The 17,963-nt window shown below is 43.0% G+C and overlaps 1 pseudogene; it reads left to right on the top strand.

Moving 5' to 3' along the window:
• The first annotated feature begins 224 nt into the window (after nucleotides 1-224).
• LOC124665570 lies at nucleotides 225-7,925 on the top strand (annotated as a pseudogene).
• Nucleotides 7,926-17,963: the final 10,038 nt, after the last annotated feature.

Here is a 17,963-nt window from a genome sequence, read left to right as displayed (position 1 = left end):
GCTTCTTGACTCCTACTGGTTCGATAAACCTTGGTTTCTTACTGAGGGAAACTTGCTACTGTACGCATCACACCTTCCACTTGGGGTTCCCAACGGGCGTGTGCTTTACGCGTCATCAGGACCCTTTTATAGGCGTTTTTAGGTCAAAACAATTGATCTGTAGATGAAGACGGATGGCTAGTGATGCTCGAGGAGGGAAAGAGGTAGGGTGGCGCGGTCCCACAATGGGCCCTACCACCTGGTCTCTTTCGGGCCTCACGGCCCCTCTCGTGAGGTTCCAGTGCTCCAGGTGATCGTCTTGGCGAAATAATACCCTAAAAAATTCTCAGGTCAATTCGACTTTGTTTAGGGACCTGAAAAATAAAAATATGTAAAACACGGTTTTCATATTCTGCACAGTTATAACCAGAAAAAAGGGGATCAGTGTAAAATCCCCAAAATTAAATATAAAATATGACTATAACGTTATATCAATTTCTAATATGTCGGAATATGTATTAATAAACTATAAAATTCATGTATATATTTTACATGCATCAGGGGGCGTGATTGGAAACAGGTGCGCCCCAAAAGCACCGACTAGCAACGGCATCCCCCAAATGTTCAATCCACCACTTTTGGCAAACACGATTCGGGGGACGCGGTTAGAGATACTCTTTTATGTGCCTTAATTTCTAGGATACGCACGTGTTCCTTGTTTTTGGGCCCATTAATTCATTCGCTCAATTATAACCTAACAATGTTTCTCTATTTTGGTACAACATCCGAGCACTAGCCATGGCATCGAGTTCGAACCCCCTTGTCCCTGAGTTGTACAATTTTTGAATAAAAGATGAACCTGAACAAATTTCGAAAGTAAACAAGATTTCAATTTGAAAAATTCTCAAACTAAACAACATTATTTTCTTTAAAAGAAATGTTTAAATTTGAAAATGTATAAACTAAAAAATAGATTAAAACAATCAAAGTAAAAAATTGTTCAAATTCAAAAAGAATTGAATTTGAAAAATGTTCAATTAAGAATTGTTCGAATTTGAAAATGTTAATTTTTTAAAACTTTCAGGGAAAAAGGTCATATTCTAAAAATATTCAAATTTTTCAATAAACAAAGAAACATAAAAAAGAAAAAAACACCAAAACATGAAAACCGAAAAAACAATAGAACCAGCAAAAGAACCGAAGGGAAAAGAAAAATGGTAGACCAAAAAAGCAATACCGAAAGCTTCTAGATGCTTCCGAAAACTGGAAAAACCATAACTCGCTAGCCCTCTTTCGATGGCATTGACATTAGTGGGCCGCAGCCCATGTCGCCACCCTTAGAATGCAGGGCTTATTAACGCACGCTAATGGGTAGAGAATAGGATTTTCCGTTTGGCGGAAATCGAGTCGGATACCTCGAAATGGTCGGTGGGGAAATTCAGGACTAGGATGAAAAAAGCCAATGGGGGATTTTGTGTCGATTTTGCTTGGAATTTTGGAATAGATTATTTTCCTTTTCTTTCTAGTTGCCAAAAGAGTCTATGTATAGTTCCTGACAAGGATGGTTCTGTCTCTTTTTCAAATCAAAGAGGTAACCAACAAAACAACAAGCAATGTTACCATCAAGTAGCCACAAAGAGGCAACAAACATGCCCTCACATACTGCCACTAGCCCACTACAGTACACATCCTTACATAGAAACCAGAAATTTAGGTACGCTTCAGTTGGTAGAAAGTCAAAAGACGTGAAGTAGTAAAGTATAGGGTGACATGGGTATACCCTTCGGGTACCCATTATTAGTATACCTGGTTTGGCTCGGCCCAATATGGAGAAGGCCCAACAAGGCAACCCGAAGAAGTAGTCGACTAGGACTCTTGTAAAACCCTAGGCTGGTTGCATATATAAAGCCAGCCAGGACACCCGAGAGAGGGGAGACCAGATAGACAACATAGCTTCGCCTATGGCGGCACCCTGTAAACATACATATGATCATATACTAGATTGCTAGCAGCACGTAGGGATCCTCCGCCGAGGGGACCCGAAGCTAGGTACATCGTGCGTCTAATCTCGCTCCCGGAATCTTCATCGTTGCTCTCTCCCAAACCCAAGTCTACAATACGTAGGCATCGACGAGGTTATCCCTCGTCAATTAGCGCCGACCGTGGGGAGCACGGCGACTGGATTTTGTTATCCGGGCGGGATCCAACATTATCTTCAGTATCTGGATTGCGTTTTCTTCGGCGCGTTTGATCTACGTCAACAAAGAGGCGACGACACGCTCGATCTGTATCAACAAAGTGGCGGCAACTACTCACGGGTGACTTGATTCTGTGCGGCTAAGTCGCGCGGAATTTACATCGGGCCGGATTAAGGATGGCAATGGGCAGGGTATGGGCAGGGGAGAGCAATACCATACCCATACACATATAGTAAATGCGTACAAACTTCTACCCATACTCGTCCCATGGGTATAAAACTTTACCCATACCCATACCCGGTGGGTACCCGTATAAAAAATTATACACAAGTCAATTACAATTTTACATTTATCGATAACAATTTTGATTAAAAAATTAATTATCACAACTCAAAAATAGGTAGTTGAGTACATAACAGTTAACATAGTATAAAAATCACATTCTCATATTCTAACTCATAAGCCAACAGAAGTAGACGTGTCACGTAAGAATTTAACAATAAACGGGCAGGGTATGGGTATACCCGCGGGTACGAGGCTATACCCATGCCCTACCCATGACTTAACAAGCAGGGTATGGGTACAAACCCATGGACATAAAAGTCTACCCATACCCTGCTCATGCGGGTACGGTGGGTAAAATTGTCATCCTTAGGCCGGACTCCGCCAGCTTGTCCTGTTCGAGGGAGGAAGGAGCGCGTGGGGCAGTATGGCCTAGATTTCTAGCGTCAAAACCATGTGAAGTACAAAGATCGTGTCACCGATTCCAAGATAAGCTGCAGATTCGATTGATCTCCAGAGAGCAAAAGCTAAGTATTATTACCTCTCGCACTTACATGCAGTTGGCACTATTATTAGATACTAGTATTACTTTACGTAAAGCAACTGAGTCAAAGTTAGATTCTCTTCGTGAGCTTTCTTAATTTCATTGCAAAAGAACATCAGACATGAATTAGTTGTCTTAGAGTTATACCTAATCATTTTCTTTTTATATGTTCCAAAATAATCAATCTGACCTATTGGCCACGAACGAGTGGGACTTGGACGAGGAAATTCCTGACTCACCATTACCAATTGAGGGAATCGACATCGATGTCCGGCCGACTGAATCAGGGCCAGCGGCCAAAACAACCGGAATGACATGCATACCTTAGCGACTCAATCACCACTTCGTCGTGAGCCCGACATTCGCTCATCTGATGCAACGACCATCAGGTGCTATATTTCCAATTAATTACTGTTCGTAAAATTTATTTGACCAAATATTTTTTGGCACATATTATTATTTGCGCGAAGAATTTTTTGCACTTCAATATACTTGCAGACTGGAATACTGACCCATTGCACACTGACCACACTCGGAGGCTCACCCGACGAGGATCCACCGCATCGCGTATTCTTCATCGACTGTGTCCACCGCGCGACAACTTGGCCATCGTGCACCTCGCCACGCTCGGGGGCTCACCTATCGCGGATCCACCACATTGACTACGTCATCTTCATCGACTACTTCCGGCCAAGCGCCGCATGAATACATCGACTGTGTCCGCCGCACAACCTCCTTTCATGTCGGCTCCGCCACAGCCGATAAAAAAGCTAAGTCCACCTCTTTGAAGATTCAATTATTATTTACTTCTGTTACACCCGAATACTCGGGGGCTGCACCATTACATCATTAGAGCAAATTCACCCAACACTGGGGGCTGTGCCATTACTTCGTTACCGCAAATATACTCGGTTACTTGGTGAATTTCTTTTTTTCGGCTTAGTGGATTTCTTCGGCGGCTTATTGGATTAGTTTTCTTCGGGTTATCATTGGTTACCTCTGAAATAATACTACAGGGCGGATTTCCGGGACAGTGGATTTATAATCGATGATTATTACTGGATTTATTTCTTCGGATTCATCTTCTGTGATTATTACTGGATTTATTTTCTTCAGGGCAATGGATTCACCCCCTATGATATTGGTGGATTCACCTTCAATATATGCTTCATATTTAATGGCGCAATCTTGAATGTGGATTCATCTCAAATACTTCATCTTCGATTCATCTTTGTGGATTCATATTATATTGTTGTAAATGGCTTTATCCTAAATGGCTTCACCTTATATAATGTCGCGACTCCGTTAATTTCTTCCGACGACATGGCTAACACTCGGGGGCTCGACAACAACTTCGCCACCGAGCATAGCTACAACATAATATTCCAGCGCTCGGGGGCTCGGCTATTTCTTCATCAATAATTTGGCGCCATCTATTTTCTCTATTTGGTGATTTCTACTTTGACTCGACTTCTTCGCTGCACTCCATGGCTTCATCGACTTAGTTGCACGGCATATCTCCGTTAAACTCTGTCGTACCTAATAAGCTAAGTATTTCCTTTAATTTACACAAAGTTGATTATCATTTACTTTCGCCGCACCCGACACTCGGGGGCTAGGCCATACTTGTTCACTGTACATCTCAGGTCGACAAAAGAAGAATTGCGCCAAGGAAAAACTACATCAACAAAGAACTTGATAAAACAAAATTCTGCAAGGAACCCGACGAAATCTTCTTCAGGGAGAAACCCGATGAAATTGTCTTCAAGGATGAACCCGACGAAATCTTCTTCAGGGAGAAACCCTATAAAATTGTCTTCAAGGATGAACCCGACAAAATCTTCTTCAGAGAGGAACCCGAAGAATTTTCCTCAAGGAGGACCCGGAGAATTTTCCTCAAGGAGGACCCGAAGAATTTTCTTCAAGGAGGACCCGAAGAAATTTTACTCAAGGAGGAACTCGACGAAAATCTCTTCAAGGAGGAACCCAACAAAAAAATTCAATGGAAAAATCTTCGAGTCCATATACTCGTCATTTATTCCAGTCGCATATTCGATGAAAAACATACTTCAAGAAAGTCGATAAAGAAAGTTGAGCCTACACCTAAGTGCAAACACTTGGATGTAGCCTTGGGGGCTACCGGGAGCGCTGGTCGCGCACCCGAAGAAATAAAATTCAATATAGCAAGTCAATATAGAAGGAGCATCAAGATCCTATTCGACAAAAGATAGCAACCCGGAGAAACGGTTCAACCCGAAGTAATGGAGCATTCCATTAGCCGAACAAAGAGCATTTCACAATATATTCTCAGAGCGCGTCCGCCGCGGTAAAAACTCTGAATGCCATGACTTGTAAAAGAGTCACGAAGGTAAGACCCCAGGATCCGTCCTGCGTGGCGTGGCATCGCACAAAGAATGCGCTCTCCCACTTTTTTCCACATCAACAGATTTGAAGAAATAAACCCAGCGGACGCGTTGTGGACCCGATAATTTTGCTGGAATTCAGTTTCGGTAAGTCCTAAAGCGGCACGTTCTGAATTACGCCAGTATCCCGAATTCGTGTCCGGGAATGCGAGTTTGAAGTAGGTTTATCCGGATTTGCCACTAGAGCAATTAACTGGTACCTGATCCGTCAGATGAACCAGCCGCATTTATCAATATCCCTGTACAATATATTTGACGAAGAAAATATAGTATTTCTTTGGTCTCGAGGAATTTGAAAAGGAGAAAAATATGGAAATTTAATTCGATTCTGTAAATATATAAAGGTTTGTAGACTCAACTCGACTCTGCGACTCGAGTGGAGCCTACTCCCATCGGGAGTGCATGGATTTCAAGTTCTTCATCGAGTAGTACAACTTGAGTCTATGCCTAAGTGCAAGCACTTGCCCATAGACTCGGGGGCTACTCCCATCGGGAGCGCTGGCCGCGCACCCGATAGAAAAATAATTTCGAGAGATCATCTACGCTACACATGATCTACGACATGGACCTCACCTTGTATTTCTTCGACTTCGGAGATGATTATGCTTGGAGTCTCTACGGAAGTCTTCGACTTCCCTAAACACTCGGGGGCTACTGACATGGGTATACCCTTCGGGTACCCATTATTAGTATACCTAGCTTGGCTCGGCCCAATATGGAGAAGGCCCAACAAGGCAACCCGAAGAAGTAGTCGACTAGGACTCTTGTAAAACCTAGGTTGATTGCATATATAAAGGCAGCCAGGGCACCCGAGAGAGGGAAGACCAGATAGACAACATAGCTCCGTCTATGGCGGCACCCTGTAAACATACATATGATCATATACTAGATTGCTAGCAGCACGTAGGGTTCCTCCGCCGAGGGGACCCGAAGCTGGGTACGTCGTGCGCCTAATCTCGCTCCCGGAATCTCCATCGTCGCTCTCTCCCAAAACCCAAGTCTACAATATGTAGGCATCGACGAGGTTATCCCTCGTCATAGGGTGATACGACACCAAAGACCCCTTGTTCTCAGTGACGGAGGTTGATACAGATTGTTGTGGGGCCCAAGAAAAGCTATTATGGTAAATAAAAATGTTGAGTTGGGGGGGGGGGGGGCAATGCCCCCCTTGGCCATAGGAAAGCTCACACTAAGAACAAAGGGTCATCGGTGTTGCATATTGGTGACTATTTGTTTTCTTTGTGTAGTGACTATTCATAGTTTGCGGCTTTGCAATCACCAACTTATTTCCCTGTCAGCATTTTTATAGCAAGACACTCGTTACATGCCCAAATTGCTCTGTGGCTACCAAAAACAAGAAACTTGCATAGAGTACGTTGCATTTCACATAAACCGGATAATAAAATAGAACAAAGAGTGATCTTGTTGTTCAGATATATATATCTTGGTTCTGTCATGAATAGTCAAGACAAGAACAATTTGGCACGTCTGGTCCAATGCACATGTCATATGTGCTCAATAAGAGTTCACTGGCATTTGAAGGCTAACTACAAGGAGTATTGGGGAGTCAAGATCACAGTGACAAACTTCAACTACCGGATGAATTGCTCCTAGTGGAACCTAGTAGCTAAACATTTCTAATTTCAACAGCTTCACAAGCATTGCCAGCTTCAACTACACAGATCCTAACTTTTATGGACTTACGAGTGAGCACTTCATCCCAAGACACTTGACGTTCTTTGTGTGAATGTTTTTCGGTTGTTGACAAATCCTCTTGTTGCAGATGACACCATGGTGTTATGGGGCATCAAGCACTACAATGATTTTCTCATGACTACACTTGACCTGAGATCTGTTCCGGAAGGACGCGTCAACATTCACCTTGCGGGCAGGATGGGCCTTTCTAAGAACAGTGTACTTCAATGGTGACAAGTGTGTCATGCCGCCTCCAGATGCATACCCATTGGCTGCCAAATGCATCCCCGAAACTTTCTGTCTCAGTTAGGTCACATTGGCGGAGTTTCTCTAGGGTAGGGGACCATTGCCCCCCCCCACCCCCCCGCATACTCCAAAATTTTCTTGAAGATATTTATTTATGCGAAATTTTTAGATATTACTTAAAGTTTAAACATGATTGGTGTTCTTGGGTACCTTATCAATCTCTGCCAAGCTCTATCACTTGGTCACACACAAAATACTTAAAAAAAATTAGTATTCCGCAAAAGAAAGATTAGTGTAATGAGAGAAAGAGGGCATATTTGAAAGGAACCAGCCTAATATGTGGAAAATTATCAAAGAATAACTAATTTGTGGCAAATTATAGAAATCCTAAGTAAAACATGATAAATTGTAAAATATCCCGCCGATAGGAGCAGCTCTTCTGAGAGTAATTCTCAGAAGAAGAAAAAAGGAACTTTTTCCCAGAGTCGTAGACGCAGCCGCAGAAGGTCACTGCCGCCGCCGCCAGATTCCCCGCTCGTGGCCGCCGTGTCCCTTTGACACGCACGCCTTCCCGTATCCGCCCGCGCCACCTCAAGTCCGTGTAGTATACGAGTAGGATTTACCTTGTCGGTCCAACACAAACGCATGCATATACGCATGTACCCTGAGCTTGTAGTCCCGTGAGATTGACAAACAATATTGCAAGGCTCGATACGAGCCTCTGGCCAAGATCGATTCGTGTGCGTGCGTGTATTTGTTGAAGCTAGCTAAATCCATTGACATGCTGCTAGCTAGCTTGCTTCTGATCGTACGTGAGTGCTGGTTGATCTATCTAGCTGACTGCTAGCTTGGTTCCTTTGTACGCATGGGCGGAGCCAACATTTCTATTTTGGGTACAGAGCATCAAATTTTTCTTTTTCCAACAGCCAACATGTTATAAGACTTTCAAAGTAGTTGTTTGCAAAAGACAACACTTGACAAGCACATAGATAAGCCATGTTTCTCACTAGTTTGCAAAATACAGTAGCTTACAATACCCAAAGAACTCCGCCCATGTTTGTACGTGCGCGCCTCTGCGGAATCGACTCGTCCGAAGATACTCGGTGAGTTGCGTATTTGTTGCAGATCGAAATGTACTGACGAAAGTACTGTCGGGTATGCAATAATTGTTTTAGAGCGGCCAGAGTCCTGCTAGATGTGGGCCAAATATTAATATCAGAGCGGCGAGAGTATTGTTGGGTCTGGCCTAACACGCGTGTGGCTGTCATGTGCAAGTCCGGCTCTGTGCCGATGCATAATCTGATGGAGAATGACGCCATGGCCGCACTGCGGAGATCAGCAATTTAGAACTGGTTTAGCCCCAATTTGACATGGCATCTGAGGATCAAGAACATGAAGAAATAAAAGTTGAGGAAGCATGTTGCATAAGATAATACGATAAGTGGCCTCAGCCTAGCGCAAAACCATGTCCACTTCAGAGAAATCGGCGTGTATAAATAAAATGTATCTAGACTAAAATGTGTCTAGATATTATTTTTTATTAGAGAACATTAATATAGATCAGAGAGAGTAGTTGAAAGTTGAGGAGGTGCTTTGTCCGAACTCTGGTAGTTGTGGGGGATATATAGATTTCTTTCACAACGAAAATTTGACGACTTGAGATGAAATAAGATCTGATGAATGAAATCTGAGCTGATAGGGTGAGATAAGATTAGAACAATATGATGATTTTCATAATGACCATCAAACATGTTGAGCGAAATACGACTGAATATAATATTATAAATTATATGTGGCCATCAACTCAAATCAAGGAAGTGTCCTTTTAAACAACTTAAAATAAGAAAGTGGAAAGCCGATTTTAAAAAGAAAGAATTTTGCAACTAAATATACCAGTGCCCCATTGGGAATAAAATGGTTTGCTGGCAAGGAAATGGTACCACATGACTCTCCTGCTGTCTTTTGATCTCGTCTGGGGTCCAAGACACAGTAGGTTTCAGGAGGACAGAAAAGCGATGCCAGCACTAGATGGGATTGACGGAAGCTAAGTACAAGAGCATGACATATATACAGTGGTCCAAGGCGACGGCGGCAACTCCAACCATCTACTGTGAGAGGACAAACTGCTTCAGGAGAGAGCCCATGTGGTTACTTAGGGCATCTCCAACCGGGCGACCCAAACGGACGCGCTGGGCCGTCCGTTTTGGGCCGTTTGGGTCGCCGCCCGGACACGCGGACAGCGCCCCGCGTCCGCGTGTCCGTTTGGGTCGCGCGCTGCGCCCAACGCGCGGACGCATCGCATAAACCGGAGAAAAACGAAAACACAAAAAAGAGGCAAATTTAAACTAAATTTCATTGAACATATGCCCTATTTTGGGCAAATTTAGTACATAGCCCTATTTTGGGCAAATAAAACTAACAAAAGAAGCCCCTATATGGGCTTTTAAATTTAAACTAATCTAAAAAACCCTCTATTAGGGTTTGGTCGGCGGCGCGGTGGCCGCCGGTGCGCCGCCTAGCCCCTGTGGGCGTCGTCGGCGAAGTCGTCGTCGTGGACGACGTCCCCGGCGGCGAGGCGCCGTTGTGGCTCGACCGCGCCGGGGACTCCGGCCACGGAGACCACGAGGCCTCCTCCCACGGCGAGTGGGGGTCCGGAGCCACCCGAGGCTGCGGCGGCGCACGGAGCGCCGCCTCCTCCCCGAGGCGCCGCCGCCTCTCCGCCGGGCGCGGCGCCTGGCCACCTGGCGCCGCCGCTCCTGCCGCCGCTGCTCCTCGCGGCGCTCCTCGTCGGCGCGGCGCCTGGCCTCCTCCCGCCGCGCCGCCTCCTCCTCCTCCCGTCGCGCCTGGCTGGCCTGGTCGTAGAGCTCCCAGCCCTCCGCCTCCTCGACCTCCAGCCGGGCCGCCTCCTCCATCTCGGAGGTGCGAATGGCCTCCTGGAGGTCTGGCCATTTCGCCTCCTCCTCCGCCGCCGAGATGATCAGGGCGGCGCGGAGGTCCGGGTCCTCCTCCGAGGACTCCGGCTTGGGCTCGATGAGGAGAGGCGGCGGTTGCGGCAATGCCGCACCGCCGCGGGCGGCCTCTTCGATGTGGAGGCCGCCGCGGTTCCCTCCGGCCCGCAGCGCCGGCGGCGGACGCCGACTGCTGCTGGCCTCGCCGTCATTGGCTCCGGGAGCGAACCGTCGCTTCGGGGCCATGGCGGCGGTTTTGCTCGGGGAGTGGAGTGGGGACTGGAGTGGATGGCCAGATCCCCTCCAGTCCCCATTTAATAGTCTCCCTGGTCACCGACAGGTGGGCCCAAGGGAGACGAGGCGACCAGCGCGCGGACGCGAGCGGACGGCGCGTGCCATCCGCGGCCACGCAAACCAGGCCCAGATTTGGGCCGGGTTTGCGTCGTTCCGGACGCCGCGGCCGTCCACTTTTGCGGTGCGTCCCCGCGCTGGGCCGCGTTTTTGTCCGGCTCGACCCAAACGGACGCGCGGGCGCGGTTTGGGTCGCGCGGTTGGAGATGCCCTTAACACACCAACGTGTCGTACCACTGTTTGCCAAATTTTTATGGAATTAAAATCGATTTCGCAATTTCAAAGTGAAATAGACAGCAACATATATGTATCGTGGTTGAAAAATATTATGGTTTTGTATGTTACTCATACTTGCAAACCACTGTATGCACAATCAAACCTCATATAAAGCTCACTTAATAATTTCATATTGTGCAACTTTGGGAAGCTTACCAAATCCAAGTTTGTGTGGCGATCCCTAACTAAAAGATTACATGCTAACAATGTCATCATTATTCCATAAGAAAAATCCCTTCTCTTCAAGTGTATCAATTGCACATGCATAATTTGCAGCTGCAAAAGTTCCACTGATTTTTGCAGCTAGACTTCGTGCAACAGTGCCCCTGACAAAAGATATCCTCATTATTCGTGGCGATGCATGCAAGCTCGCAATTGGTGGGATTACATGGATCTCCATGTGTCGGAACAAATTGTTCCCTACACGTCTCATGTATAGCATCTGCAAAATATCATTAAAATTATGATTAACAATCACACATCGTTACAGTTGTTGGATGAGTTGTCAAAGCTCGTGGTACTATAGAAAAAATGAGTACCTGATGATGATAGCATAAGCAAGATGAGAGTCAGGAACATCAGGATAGTCCTCATCTTAGCTAACCGTGTTGTTTATAGAAATTGAGGATGTTGACGGTATGACTTGTAATTTGTGAAGGAGAACAAATAAAATGATGACCCTTTTTTATAGAGGATATGATATCAATGTGCATTTATTACTATAGTAATTACATATTCACTAGAAAATTCTAAATTAATTGTAAAATATCAAATAAAAATATGAACCATTAATAACGTGGATTCATTCAAATTATAGCAGCCTAGCTAGGAGTAGTACTGAAATTATTGTACACCATTGATGCTAGTATAATTATTAAAGGCCCATGCTATCTTGGGCATGTGTCCCATATTAATTTTTTGCAGACGAGCTGACGCATGGGATTTCTTTTGGTTTTCAAATTTTAAAATATTTTATACCTTGAACTGTAGTCAAAATTCAGACCCGTTTTTATGGTTTACTATTACACGACAAGACCATCGAAACTAGATGCTAGCTCACACACGTGCCCAACAACTAAAACGGATCATCAATTGGATTAACAATTACTTTTAATTTTCGAATGTGGGAAATACTTCTGCATGCATGTCGGGGTTGGTTGCTCTGCCTTACAGGATCGGATGCTAACTCCCACATCGCACGGAAGACCTTCCAAGGCACGCGTCCTTATTATAATCACCAATTATTAAAATAGGAAATTAAATTGTATTATATATGATGATAATTATTAGGCAATTTGAGAACCAACCTGAGGTTGGGTGGTTAGGAGTGTGGTTGTACCCCCAGCCCACCAGAGTTCAAACCTCAGGTTTGACATCTGTGTGTCTCATAAAGGCGGAATATTCATTCAGTGGGAGGCGACGTTCCCGTCGACAGTCTTTCGAAGGTGCTCATAGGGGTAGGGTGTGCGTGTGTGCGTTCATAGGGGTGAGTGTATGCGCGTGTATGTGAGCGCCTGCGTTTGTACTGTGTTTCTCAAAAAAAAATGATTAGGCAATTTAATATATTTTTTAAAAGGAGATCTCAGTAGTGGACCTGGCAGGGATTAGCCAGAAGACAAAAGGAGCATATCTAAAGATTCAGTGCCAAAATATTTTGCAGCACACTAGTAGAAAAAGGGGCTTCCGTCCAACCCTTTAGTACCGGTTTCCTTACGAATCGGTACTAAAGGGTGCATTAGTACCGGTTACACTGCCCAGATCGCCTGCAACCTTTAGTACCGGTTTGTGCAAGACATTTAGTACCGGTTCGTGTCACGAACCGATATTAAAGGGTTGGCGTTAGCCGGAAAACCTTTAGTACCGGTTCGTGACACGAACCGGTACTAAAGGGTAGATATTTCGTACCGGTTCGTGTCACGAACCGGTACTAAAGGTTTTCCTACTCCCCACGCACCTCCACCCCCCTGGATTGCCATTTTTTGCTTTGTAAAATACAAATGAAAATGATAGAAAATTCAAAAAATAAAATATTTTTAGATTCTTTATGTTATGCAATCTACTATTCGGTGAAATTAAGAAATTCAAATTTTGACTTTTTTTGTAAAAAAAGTTTGAAAAATGGTAAAACCGCATTAACTTTTGCATACGATGTCGGAAAAAACGTATAATATATCAAAATTATCGTGGGAAAAAGGTTACATCCGAATTCACCGGGATTTACCCGGTTAGCCAATTTTTAGATTCTCAAAATTCGAAATGAAAATATGAAAGCAGGAAGATTTTAGGTTTTTTCCAAAAATTTAGAATTTTATATATTTTTTATTTTTTTTAAATTAAAATTAATAATTATAAGATCTTTTGAATCCCATAATATTACTATTACTTTTAGCAAATTATAAGATTTTCAAATTTTCACGTTTGTTCATGCGCTTTGTTGGTAGTAGGACAAATATTAGATAGGATTGTATCGGCATGTTTGGTTATTAAAAGATAAAGCTTCGAGAGATTCTGCAGTCAATAAACTCTCGAGTCTCTTTAACCACGGAGTTCTGGACGTCCCGTCAGGTTGTCAGCTAAATTCGCATAACTTGCCATTATATTAATGATAAGTGAAAATTAAGGAAAAAATGATTCAGTTTTCCAGGGCCGACACTCCACACAATGTAATTTTTTATTTAATATCATGTAGGAGTGCATGCAAGATTGGGGTTTGCAAGAGAAGATTTTATCCATTACCCTAGAAAATGCAACAAATAATATTCATGTGTGAGGTAATGCAAGCTATTCTGTAGAAAAGAATATTTTACCTTGCAAAGGAGATCTTTTACATGGTCGATGCGGAGCTCATGTGATCAATCTTGTAGTTCAAGACGTGTTGGCAATTACCTGCATGGTAGTGGAGAAGATCCGCGAGAGCATCATATTTGTTAGAAGCTCCCCGCCTTAGAAAAAATATTCAAAGACATAGTTGTACAAGAGGGAATCAAATGAAATAAGAAAGTCTTTTTAGATGTTCATACACGATGTAATTCCACTCATTTGATGATCAAGACAGATTTAGAGTATAGTAATACTTATGCCGATTTGAAGTTGCGAGATCTCTCATACACATGTCAACCTACAAGTGATGAATGGGAAACAACACTGTCAATGATGAATGGCAAGAACTGTCATGCCACTATGGTGGTGTCCGACACTTTATATCCCACATCACACTTGTATTTTGACAAGATTTGGAAAATCTATCTAACCTTGGAAAGACAAGCTAATAATGAGGAAACTTCCATTAAATCAATCGTTGAAATAATGCAGAAAATTTCATTAAAAGAAATATTAGAAACTGTCCTATTTGACCATTTGTCTCCTGGTCATTCTCGGTCCGAGGTACAAGTTCAAATTTCTCCATCCTGCTTTACATTGCGATGATAGCTTTCGTTGTTTATTTTTTCAGAGGTACTTCCCTTATTTATTACTTTGCCTCTCCACCCCTTATTTATGTTGTTACGCCATAATGTGCCTCCCATGTTAAATACATGTTACGGAATTTCAGCTATTTTTCTTCATTTACACCTTTTTTGATTAAAAAATATAATATGCAATCGAATTTTCACTGTTCATTCCTCTCTCCGAATGCTATATACCTTCATATGCTCCACCATATCCTCGAGAGAACCCAAAGTATTGTTATTCATCTACCAGTGCATATGGAGTTGATGATTCTTTTTGGAGGTTCACAAGCATATATAATAGGGATTGGCAGAACACGGGTTAACAATATAAGGCTCTGCATAAGCTATATGTCGGACTCTGTGCAAGTGCCGAGACAAATAAGAAGTTCTTCGAATGTTTCTTTGTAGAAATGCTATAGAGAAGCTAACCTTGGACATTTAGTTGTTTAAAGAGAGAGATCCCCCACAGAGAAGAGTAGCATACACATGGTAGTCGTAATATACAAAATGCTCGATGAAGAGAAAACTAATCATAGTACCTAAAAAATCATCGCATGAAACTATCACTATGTGCACAACTAAATCCTTCATGCATGCATTTGCATGAAGAGTAATAGAACCATAGCAGGATCCATACGCGAAGGGGGGAAGGCGGCCTCATACCATGGAGGGCGAAGAGGTCGAACACCCTGCGAAGAGGGGAAAGCACTGAGGTGGCATGCCCCACGAAGAGGGAAAGGTGGCCTAAATCAGGGCATTGCCATGAATATGCTACTTCTAATATATTTGCGAAGGTGCTATGGAGTGATAGCCTAGGTGGCGCGATGGCTTGAAGGTTATGTTCATTCCGCAATATATGTTTCCTCTGTTGCATGGGGCCTCCGTTCTTAGGAGTATCAAACTCAACAGGAAGTTGTTCTTATTGGTACATGAAGATCAGGGCCATGAAGAGAACGAAATGGTAATGGATGTTGAGTGGAAACAGAAGTTGGTTGCTCATGATGTTAAGATTGGGTATTTTCTGACATTCAAGTTGGTTACACCATTGGTCTTGAGGTGATTGCATGTATCTATTGGATGACAGTGACACAAAATCCTATTTAGTTGTGCCCACACAGCCAGTTCTCCATCGGTGTGACCAACCATTGCTCCAGCTTATCAACCCGGCCTAGTACACTTGGTCACGTCGTGTAATCGTTAGGGGTTAATATGGTTTGTAAAGTTCATATGTATTTACTGCAGTGAAGAAGTCCTTCCACGAATGATGGCACCAATCTATGTGGACACCAACTTTCTATGACTCCAAGTGCGCAAAGTGATGTAGCAAGCGTGTTTTCTCTACAAGGGTAACTCAAGGGTTTGTATTGAACTCTCGAGGAAACAGTAGAATTACACTCTTATTTCCTCTTCAAACAACGCATAAACCACAAGTAGTGTTTCCTTGTGTCCCGAACTCCACTGAGTGGTTGTCAAGCAGAAGGTTTCATATTAGAATTTGAAACAATATATAAAGTGTAGAAATAAAGAAAATATGTAGTAAGTACAGTAAAATAATGCAATATTAAAGGTAAATTAAATATTATACAAAAGTAAATTGATATGGTTGACAAGCTATAATGCTTTTAAGATCTAAAGGAGAAGAAAATCTCACAAAGTTGCACCTCCCCAAGTTTGGCTTAATGCACAATGGTGTAGATGACTCCAAGAAAATATTCTAGCATTGTTGTGGGACAACAAAATTGAAGATGAGACAATTACTAATGGTACGTCTATGTTGCACAATCATATAGATGGCTCCAAAAAAAGAATCTAACAATGTTGTAGAAGAATAAACTCAAAAGTGGGACAACTTCTGATTGTAATTCTATCTTTTCCCGGCAACTGCGCCAGAAAGCGTTCTTCATGGCACGAATCTATGTGGACGCCAATTAGTTGGGACTCCAACCACAAAGTGATGTAGCAAGCTTGTTTTCTACACAAGGGTAACTCGGTGGTTTATACTGAACTCACGGGGAAACAATAGAATTGCATTTGAAACAACCTAAAAGCACGAGTAGTGTTGCATTGTGTCCCCAACTACACCAAGTGGTCGTCAATCACAAGGTTTTGTATTAAAATTTTAAACAATATATAAAGTGTAGTAAATAACGTTAATCTACATCAAGTAAATTAAACTAATGCAACATGAAAGGTAATCTAAAAGCTATGCAAACGTAAAATGGTATGATGATGGTAGTTGTGTAGAATTTATGAAAGAGCTAAATGCAAGTATGCCAAATGTTTTTTTGTATTTTAAGATTAATGAAGTGGTGAAACTAGCCCATGATTAAAAACATACCAGGGTTCATGATTTCACTTACCTACTCTCTTTTAAACATAGTGGGATCAAAATAGTTTCAAATAAGGCATAATATTGATGTCATTTCATTATATGTTTGATAAGTATTTATATGGACATCATGCCCTATGTTTGAGATCATGCAACGCGTCCCACTAATACTCCGCTAGTAAGAGAAAACTGAACGAACCAGATATAAGATAAACAGTCGTTGCTTCTATGACATGATGTTGAATATCAAATATGCTACCTCAAAAGATATGAGACCACCATTGTTGGTCATTTAGGGATAGCAAGCACATGCATTCATTTATCCCTCATTGGGAAACAACGGAAAGGTAAAAACCATAGTAAGGACCAAACTTTCTAGTCACTACTACCATGTTAACTACTCAACTGATGCACACGTTCCCCCTCTCATGCTCTATCATAGTAGTTGGATCAAAACGTGTAATCAAGAATGGGGTACATAATGTACATCTACTCATATAGCACACATAAACTGAAAATTCAAATCTCATAAAAACCGAAGATCCACCACAAAGGGTTTACATATAGATAGCCCTACAATGGTGAGGATATATAGCTCATGTGGATCTAGAACAGTGATAGCAAGGTGGCCAGCGTTATACTTAAGATGGTGCCACTCTTTCTTTCAGGCAGTGGTACATGGGTGCCCAACAAAAAAGGTTCCACCGGAGAGGCCATACAGCTTGTATCTTTTACTGCGGCATTCTGATGCTACAAAGATAGATATTAAATTGTTTGGACCACATAAAAACTTTCCCTCTAGAGTAGGGTCTCTTTGAACTATTGGGCACAATCGATGAGGGTGGTAGCCAGCCTTTGCTATAGTATATATCATAGTTGCAAAATATAACGGTCTTGTAGTTACATATACCATACCTGCAAACCAACACATGCACAATCATACATCACAGGGACGGAGGACCTAGTAGAACGGGTAGAGCGGCCGACCTACCTTAATTTTTGCCAAAATGTTACTTATACGTATGCATCAGTCAGTCAGTTCGTTTGTTTGAGCGTCAGTTCATGGTTTCTTCTCCTCGTTCGTCGTTCCAGGGCGTCGGGAGAAGAAAGGGGTAAGGAAAGAGCCGGGTTGGCTACTGGGCCTCTTTTGGCCAAGTTGTATGGTGCAGCTCAATGGACCCACCTAGAAGAGAAGATCTAATACACATGCCCATATGCTAGCTTGTTTATCGAGGAGCTTCGG

The sequence above is a fragment of the Lolium rigidum genome, chromosome 1, assembly GCF_022539505.1.
Source record: "Lolium rigidum isolate FL_2022 chromosome 1, APGP_CSIRO_Lrig_0.1, whole genome shotgun sequence".
NCBI lineage: Eukaryota > Viridiplantae > Streptophyta > Magnoliopsida > Poales > Poaceae > Lolium > Lolium rigidum.
This window is presented reverse-complemented; position numbering and strand designations above follow the sequence as displayed.